A 9,941-nucleotide genomic window follows, 5' to 3' on the forward strand; every position below is an offset into this window, starting at 1 on the left:
ACATACATGTGTAAAAAGCAAATGTACGAGCTGTGAAAACTGTTTCTGATAAAATGAAGAGTAGACTGATATATGAAATATTCCTTTATTGGGTGAGAAAATCAGACCATGTCATAACTGCTTTAAGTCATACAGAATAGAGATCAGAGCCTTAAACAGGCTGACTTCTGCTAAATGGGTCAAACTGGGCACAAAGTATCCAAACACATAACATCCTTATAGAATATGATGTAACACTATAGATCAACTCAGCTCAGAATATATAAAGCATATAAACAATTACAGCAATATAATGCAACAAACACAGCAGTACGACTAATCCAAAATACTCAAAGCTTCATAGAACTGAAACAAACATTTATTTTTAGCTCCATTCTGCTGCTGATACATACTTTAGGTTTCTGAATATTAAACTTGTTGCTGCCTTTCATAGTGTGTAACTTGAAGGCCCTGAGTACTTTCTCCCACACTGAAAACACTGGAATGATAAAATGATTTGAACATTACCTAATAAGACTGATTCAGGACAGACAATTAGTTATTCTAAACTTTTCTAGCAGTCCTTCACAAACAGGGAACAGTCTGTCTATTCTCTCCATCTGTCAGCTGCTGCTGGCTCTTCCTCCTCCTCTTCCTCACACACTGCTGAGTTTGTCCTGGTGGATCATCAGGGGTGCAAAGCCTCACAGATGATGTGCAGCAGTGGGTCCCTCACTCTGGACACTTGCTGTTGTCACACATGGATATCAAATGTGTGATAAGCTGCAGGATTCAAACACAAGTGTAACTTATGTGTAACATGTTCATACTTTTATTCCACAATCAGAGAGAAAGAAAAAGAGAGAGAGAGTGCAGGACAGACAGACAGGTGACAGTCTCAGGTGTACACACTGCTACAAAACAGCACAAGAGAAGGAGGATTTAGTGTTTGTGTTATTACGAGTGCTAAACAAGAAGAGTTCCCAGATGGTACAGTGGACACATGTGTGACTCCTGTGATTAAAGCATCTTTCTTTCAGCTTAACGAGTGAACCGTCAGCTCGTTCAAACACACGTTAAAGTCCGTTTGGCTCGACACCACCGAACAGAGGCAGCAATATAACATAGCTAACATTAACAGTGCAGTGGATCCTGCTTGTGCCGTGATATTCAGGACTGCAAACCGAGCAGCATCACTGACTTTCAGCTTGTTGTGTTTGTGGATATATTACTGACTTTAATTATCCATAAAATCATCACATTCTCTGTAAGATTAAGATCGACTATTGAACGGCGTATATTTTGAAGTAAAGGCTTTAAGATCAAGTTAGTACAAACATCACTAATGTCACATAACTCTGCCGACATGTGGGCAACAGTAATGTTTTAATGTTCTTAATTATTCAACATTCGCACATAAATAAGTGACATGATATTACTCAGTACTTACTTTTAAAAGTTTACTCTTCCGCCGCCCCTCTTCTGCCGTTTTTTCGGCAATATTATCCACACCCACCGCCGCGCTATGCATTCTGGGATATGTTGGGCCACGTAGTCTACACTGCTAGTGATGGGATTTCCGGCTCTTTTGGCTCGACTCACTAAAAAGAGCCGGCTCTTTCGGCTCCGAACCAGCTCTTCAGGTTGTTTTGTTGCTTTAATTAATTTATTATTAACAATAATATAAAATTATGCAAAAAAGTAATTACTAATGTAAAAGAAAGTGGTTTTATTTATATATGTTTATATATAAATATTTATGGTGGCCCCTAGAGACAAAGCACGTACAAACTGCAAAACACATTTCTAGCGTTAACTGAACTTCCAAAACAGAGCTACTTAGATCACTTAAATTACACAATTGGAAGCATGTGTGTATTGTTTGTGTATTTATTAGAGATGGCACGATACCACTTTTTTATGTCCGATACCGATATCATAAATTTGGATATCTGCCGATACCGATATGAATCCGATATAGTATGTTTTTTAATCAATAAAACTTTTTTTTTTTTTAAATCTTACTGCATTTTTGTATAAGTTCATACTCAAGTTTAACCCTTTAAGACCTACCATAGAACCAATTCTGCCAGAGCTTATATTATATTTTTACATGCTGTGGAGCCAGTTTTGGGAGCATTTCAAGTTGCTATACATCAATACAACCATTATAGCCCAAATTTTAATATGTCTGCATTAAGTGCATAGTAATTACATAAATTGTAAAAAAGTGCAATAAACTACAAACAAATTGAAAATCGTTTTTGTTTTTTAACATATATTTCTAGTTAGAGAAATTTAAGAGGCTTATCCCTCAAAACTTTAAATACAAAAAAGTTGCACAAAAATAGTTTCCCACCACAGGAAATTTATTTTGAGTGTCTTCATAGTTTTATTTTGGAGATACACCAATTTTTATATACTGCAGGAAAAACGAAAAAACAATCCTATGATGCAAATTTGCAAAAAAGCAGCATCTGCATCAAAATAAACTATTTCCAGCAGTGCAATTTGAGTCCTAAGCATCCCAGAAACGACACAAAAGTCATAAAGTCAAACATAACTTTTAAAAACACCAGTATAGGCTCATGAGGCCTTAATGGTAAAAAACTACATTTCTGCAAAAATGACGTCACTTCTGCTATATGTGGAAGGAAACCGTGACCTAGGACAAGCTGATGGCATAAGATGTAAGTACAACTCCTCCGGTTTCATATGCAAAAAAAATTATTGCGCTAGCTTACGTGGTTGCAGAGCTACTGGGATTTAAAAATAGTTAAGCAAAACGGAGCGTGCCCGCTGACCGGTTTTAAAGGGTTAAATAAACAACAACACTAAAGCTATTCTGTTATACCTGTATGTAAAAAATACACTGCACCCAAAATATTTCATAGTTCAGCAAAACTGATCAATCTAATAAACTTAAACCTACTCCATCCTTCCTATTCTGGTATTTCAGAATCAGAATCAGAATACTTTATTCATCCCGAGGGAAATTAGAGGTACAAAGAGTACTTAGCAGAAATATTAAGCAACCTAACTAATAGGGTTGCAAACTCCCAGCAAAAAAAAAGATAGGGAACCACCCTCCACCTCATGATGCTTAATCGACGTAATCAACTTTAATTTGATGCAGGTTGGGGGAAAAAATGCACAGAAATAAATTATTTTTTGAGAATAATTAAATAGATTCAACATCTTTCTTCAACAGAATTGCAGACTGCACAGATGGTATCTTCCCAAAGGAAAAAATACTATAGCTTACTAGGGTATATTAGACTTAACAGTTACTATATACAGTAATGGGCTTCTATACATCTTACATCAGATTAAAACTTTGGGTGTAAGATTCAGATAATTATTTATTAAAAGCTAGACATTTTAAATGAGAATAAGAAAGAAAAGTATGTCTTTGTGCCCCCCTTTTCCTTGTTAATGCCCTATCGGCCCCCCTGGCTAAACTTTGCTAGATCCGCCCCTGCACAGTTACCAGCCGTCAGCTACGTAGAAAAGGATCCTGGTCTAGAACTTAATATTAAATAAATTCTAACAACAGATTATCAAGCTTAAACGTGCTGCTGTTGTTCAGCCGCTGGTTTCCTCTTTCTGGTGCAAAGTGGGCCAAAAACAAAGAAGAGAGACGGACTCGCGACAGAAAAGCCGATCAGCTGATCATTAAGCCGTTTCATGACTGAAGTCGCAACAGGAGAGGGAGGGGGAGAGAAGAGGCAGTCGCTCCATATATCGGTTGTTAAACTTAACGTGGGAATGCTTTACAAACATTCAGAGATGAACTTACACACTTGCTTTACTTCTCTCTGGGATAACTTCCTCGGAGATGAAATGCCGGTTTGGTCGCAAGGCTCCAAATACACACAGCTGCTCTATCATGTCAGCACACTGCTCCGACGTGCTACGGTTATGGGCCGAGTTACGCCGTGTCGCAAGTTATGTGAGGTGCTTTTTTGATATTTAATGGATCGGATTACATTTTTTTATTTCTCTCCGATTACCGATCCAGTAATTTATGTCAGTATCAGACAGATACCGATAAGCAATATCAGATCGGTCCATCTCTAGTATTTATACACAAGCACTCATATATATTCAAATAATTAAAAAAAAAAAAAGTTCATTTACCTGTTACTACCACACACCAAATTCGGTTGTTGGTACCTTCCTGGCCTGTGTAGCCACTAGGTAACAAAAGCTCAACACTATGCCTAGCATCTTGGAGCACTTCTGTTGTCTTTTGTACATGTTTTGGAGTTTTTATGTGCTTCTGAATTTTTACTAGTGATGTGCGATACCACTGATTTCCTTTCCGATCCAATACCAAGTAATATTCAGGGTGACGATACTGATCCGATACTGATACTTTGTACAAAAATGTATTTTATTTATTGGATCTCAAGTTATAGCATAATAATGATTACAGGACATCAGATTACTTGTTCTTATCACTTAATAATGCAGAGTTCATCATATAGAAATAAAAAAAAACTGAAGTTGTGCTATTTGACCACCTTGCCTGCCTGCAGCACTAAAGGACTCCGTGAGAGACGTCTGTCTCGCCCTAGCAGCACCTGTCCCTGTCCTCCTCTTCAGTTCGCCTCAACATACGCTCGTCATAGTCTGTGATATGATTTACTTTGAGGTGTTTGACGAAGTTAGTGATGTTGCCACAACCATACATGCCAACCCTCACGATTTTTCCAGAAGAATACCGAATTTCAGTGCCCCTCCCGAAAATCTCCTGGAGCCACCATTCTCCCGATTTTCCACCTGGATGACAAAACCATGTCGCAAAATTCATAGCTCGGCCCAGCCTATTCCAGTTTCCAGATACTTAGTTTTAATATTACTCTTATTTCTCTTTCTGGGTCGAAAAAAAAAAAACTTTTAACATATTTTCAGGTGAGAATGTAGCTGTGTAAACTTCAAATATCTGAACCGACCGACACATCGTCTTCAAACCCCCGTCTTTCACTATCCGGGTTAACCATGATATATAAGTCACTTTGATAACTTAAAAATGTTATTGTTTGGCTTTTTCAGTGTTTTATTTGTTCGTGAGTAAATCGGTTTGGCTGAGAATAAAGTTATTAGATTAAATTAAATTTAACTTCATTAATCCCTCGAGAGGGTTCTTCCGGGGTTTTCACACAGCTGAATAAACGTCAAACAGAAAACTGTTTAATCAGAAGTGTGAGACGGTCGAGAGTTTAAGTCAGTGCCCTGTTATATTTTAGATAGCAAGGAGCAGAGTCTCAGGTGGAAGCAGCCTCTGAATTTGGACACCCCCGCTGTTTCCGGTGACATTTAACGTATTTTATCCGATAAATAAACACTGTAAAATTTATTTATCAACCCCCCAACAGCCTTTTTGAATGTCTCCCTAATTCTGAGGTCTCAAGGTTGGCAAGTATGGCCACAACACCTCACTTTTTGCCACATGTATCGCAAACCACGTCTCGGCTGTTTGTGGATGTAAAATATGTCCGCACATGACTCCAATTACGCTCAGCCAGTGTTGTGAGTGCGCAAGCCAGCAGCTGCGAGACATTTATACAGCCGTATTTAGCACATGACTATGAAAGGCGGAAGAGGAAGTAGTGCCTTTGAATGTAAACAATCTGAATGTTATAGTTTCTTTCCACTGTGTTCCTGTTAATGATAAACTACAAATTTACTCTAAACTACTAAAATATCGATATTTTAATGTGAGAATCGATTCTAGAACATAAATGATTGGTATCAGAGGAATCGATATTTCAGGATCGATCCGCACATCACTAATTTTTACCTGTTTTGGAGTTTGTACGTGTTTCGGAGTTTGTATGTGCTATGGAGTTTTTACGTGTTTTGGAGTTTGTACATGCTTTGTCTCTTGGTGCCACCGTAAACATACTTTTATTTATTCACTCCACATAAAATGTAATAAATAAATCATATAATACAAAAAACAACTATTCACAGTTCAACTTTTAACTATTTAAATTTTCAGCTTTTTCTTTTTAAACAAATTCAAAGTGAAACAACACAAAACACTGCAAACCACAACATAATTAAATATAAATTAAAATATGAAAACAAAAAGAAGATGCATATTCTTTGTCATATGGGCCTGCATGAATAAACTTTCTGAATCCTTTATCATCTGCAACTGAAAATAGTTGTGGATGAATACCTTTCTACGGAAGAGGATTAGGGCCACTGGGGAAAAAAAAGTGGGCACGTCTTTTTTTTTCTTCTTTTCCTGAATTCTGAGAGAAAAGTCGGAATTCTGAGATTAAAGTCAAAATTCTGAGATTAAACTCAGAATTCTGACTTTAATCTCAGAATTCTGACTTTTTTCTCAGATTTTTTTTCCTGTGGCCCTAATCCTCTTCTGTACCTTTCTAATGTGACGTTGTTGTCCCCGGCTCTCTTTCTCTGTCTCTCCCTCCTGTTCTGTTCCCGAGCTACTGCGAGTGTAACTACTGCCCTTCCCCCTCTGCACAGCGCAAAGCACAAGGCTTGCGTGGGGAGTGAAGCAGAAAAAAGTTCGAGAGAGAGGTTGAGAGAAAGAAAAAAAACCCACGGCTCGCTATAAGGAGCCAGCTCGCCTCGTTCACTTCAAAGATCCGGCTCTAAGAAGAATTTGTTTGCGACCGACACATCACTATACACCGCCACATCCTTAAAATTCAGGGAAATGAAGGACGCATTTGAGGGCTGCATTTCGAGCAGCCTTTGAATTGGGACAGCCTTCGTCGTGACGCTGTGACGTAATCGGCCTTAAAATGCGGCCTTTAAGGCTGCAGACCCTGAATTGGGATACAGCCATTGAGAGGAACAGCATTGCTAACTAGCTAGCAAGGAGCCTCTAACACAGCACATGCTAGAGGCTAATGTAGCAAACAAGTTAACAACAGAGTGATTTTAGATGTTGTAGAAGTATAAGATGTTAAGCTGTGTGTCTTTTTCGTAATAGTAACATGGTTGTATTTAGCTTAATTCAATGAGTCGACAGCTGCAGTAAACCCGTCAGCAGATAAACTGGAGCAGCCGGAATACGTCAAAAGTGTAGGGGGCGGGTTCACGGTCACGTTCAGTGGGTTTGTGGGCAGGAGTGTGAAGCAGACACTTCACCTCAAGTCACTAGACTCTGGGGGACACACGATTCTTGGGGCGCAGACTGTTTTGGGGTTTAAAAGCTGCAAAGATGCGGTGTTTAGAGAAAATGCGTCTATTCCAATTCTCCCGACACATAAGGGATCACTTAAGTTTTTTTCGTAGGCAGCAGCTGTCCTTCTCTCCTGTATCACCTGGAGCTTTCTTTAGGTGGCTTACCAGCTTTGTCTAGCTGGGATAACCAAATTGACTCAGTGCCTTCTTGATATATGTTCTTCTGCTTCCCTGGCCACTCTGTCTGTGGGGATGTTATTCACTCTGTGTTTTAGCGCCATGGTGGCAACCAGTTTGTGCTCCAGTGGATGATGACAGGTGTCATCCACATACATAAACCAGTGACCTGGTAGTGTTCCAGGTTTTCCACAGTTCGAAGCCTAATCTTAAAAGTAGAGATAGTGTTTGTCTCCTGAATCCAAACTGGAAGCTGGTTCCACAGAAGAGGGGCCTGAAAACTGAAGGCTCTCCCTCCCATTCTACTTTTAAATACTCTAGGAACAACAAGTAAGCCTGCAGTGCGAGAGTGAAGTGCTCTAATGGGGTGATATGGTACTATAAGGTCAATAAGATAAGATGGGGCCTGATTATTTAAGACTTTGTATGTGAGGAGCAGGATTTTGAATTCAATTCTGGATTTAACAGGAAGCCAATGAAGGGAAGCCAAAACAGGAGAAATATGCTCTCTCTTTCTAGTCCCCGTCAGTACTCTTGCTGCAGCATTTTGAGATAACTGAAGGCTTTTCAGGGAGTTTTTTGGACATCCTGACCCTAACCCAGCCTAGAAGTAATAAATGCATGAACTAGTTTTTCAGCGTCACTCTGAGACAGGATATTTCTAACTTTAGAGATTTTGCGCAAATGGAAGAAAGCAGTCTTACATATTTGTTTAATATGCGCATTGAAGGACATATCCTGGTCAAAAATGACTCCAAGGTTTCTCACAACGTTACTGGAAGCCTAGGTAATGCTACCCAGAATCTGGTTAGATACCATATTTCCCAGATTTTCAGGGCTGAATACAATAACCTCAGTTTTATCTGAATTAAGAAGCAGAAAGTTAACGGTCATCCAGGTCTTTATGTCTGTATGTCTTTCTTTATGTCTGCAGTTTAACCCTTTAAGACCTACCATAGAACCAAGTCCGCCAGAGCTTACTTTATAGTTTTACATGCTGTAGTGACATTTTTGGGAGCATTTCAAGTTACTATACATCAATACAACTGTTATAGCCCAAATTTTAATAATAAAAACAAAGGCACTGCGCATGCGCGTTTTACCCATATTCTATCGTGATACTTAATTTTTCTATCGTTGCCCAAAATTATACCGGTATTACCGTGAACGGTATGATATGGCCCAGCCCTAGTGTACAGTACACCTTTGTGGGTCATACTTACTACTTTTCTACCCAAGGAACAGCCTTGGCTTTCTTCTCTGCACTGGGTCCAGCCACTGCCTTATCTTTCTGAGGCCTGGCTGCCTGAACTGTTGCTCCTTTCAAAAATGCTTGCATGACTCCTCTTTATTCTGTTAAAATGAACATACAAAATGCACACACTATAATTATTATATCATAATTATACAGAGGTAGGGTAGGTTGTAACAATATTTTGGAAACAAAGATAAAACAAATGTCCAGCACTGTGCTGAATTCCATCCAGTACCATGATATCCACATGTAGCTGCCTTGTTTAATCAAGCTATTCTCATGAAAGTTGCAATATTCAAAGATATGTCACCTAACAAGTAAACCATAACATTAGGGCTGCTCGATTATGGCAAAATGATAATCACGATTATTTTCACTGAAATTGAGATCTCGATTATTTGACGATATTTATTTAACCCTTTAAGACCTACCATAGAACCAAGTCCGCCAGAGCTTATATTATTTTTTTACATGTTGTAGTGCCATTTGTTGCTATACAACTGTTATAGCCCATATTTTAATAATATGTATGCATTAAGTCCATAGTAACTACATTAATTGCAAAAAAGTGCAATAAACTACAAAAAAATTGAAAATCGTTTTTGGTTTTTTTTTTTACATATATTTCTACTTGGAGAAATTTAAGAGGTTTATCCCTCAAAACTTTAAATACAAAAAAGTTGCAAGAAATAGTTTACAACAACTGTAAATTTATTTTTAAGTGTCTTCATAGTTTTATTTTGGAGATACACCAATTTTTATATACTGCAGGAAAAACGAAAAAACAATCCTATGATGCAAATTTGCAAAGAAAACAGCATGTGCATCAAAAGAAACTATTTTCAGCAGTGCAATTTGAGTCCTAAGCATCCCAGAAACGACACAGAAGTCATAAAGTCAAACATAACTTTTAAAAACACCAGTATAGGCTTATAAGGCCTATAAGTAAAAAACTACATTTTCCGTGAAAATGACGTCACTTCCGGTTTCAGGCAGGTAATGGACATGCGATAGTTCGCGCTGACGTCTATTTCAATGTAGGAAGTGTTATGAACAGCTGATCAGATCGGCAAAGCGTTTTTCTGGAATATTATGTTTTTGTTGCTGTAAGTTCTTTTTATGCAATTATAGCAAAGCTATATGTGGAAGGAAACCGTGACCTAGGACGAGTTGATGGCACAAGATGTAAGTACAACTCCTCCAGTTTCATATGCATATATCATTTGCGCTAGCTTACGTGGTTCCAGTTCTACATGGATTTAAAAATAGTTAAGCAAAACGGAGTGTGCCCACTCCGACCGGCTTTAAAGGGTTAACTAATTGGTGCATCTGGCTTCATGGACAGAGTTGGATGTCATCT

This window comes from Simochromis diagramma, unplaced genomic scaffold, assembly GCF_900408965.1.
Source record: "Simochromis diagramma unplaced genomic scaffold, fSimDia1.1 OVJJ01000026.1, whole genome shotgun sequence".
Taxonomy (NCBI): Eukaryota; Metazoa; Chordata; class Actinopteri; order Cichliformes; family Cichlidae; genus Simochromis; species Simochromis diagramma.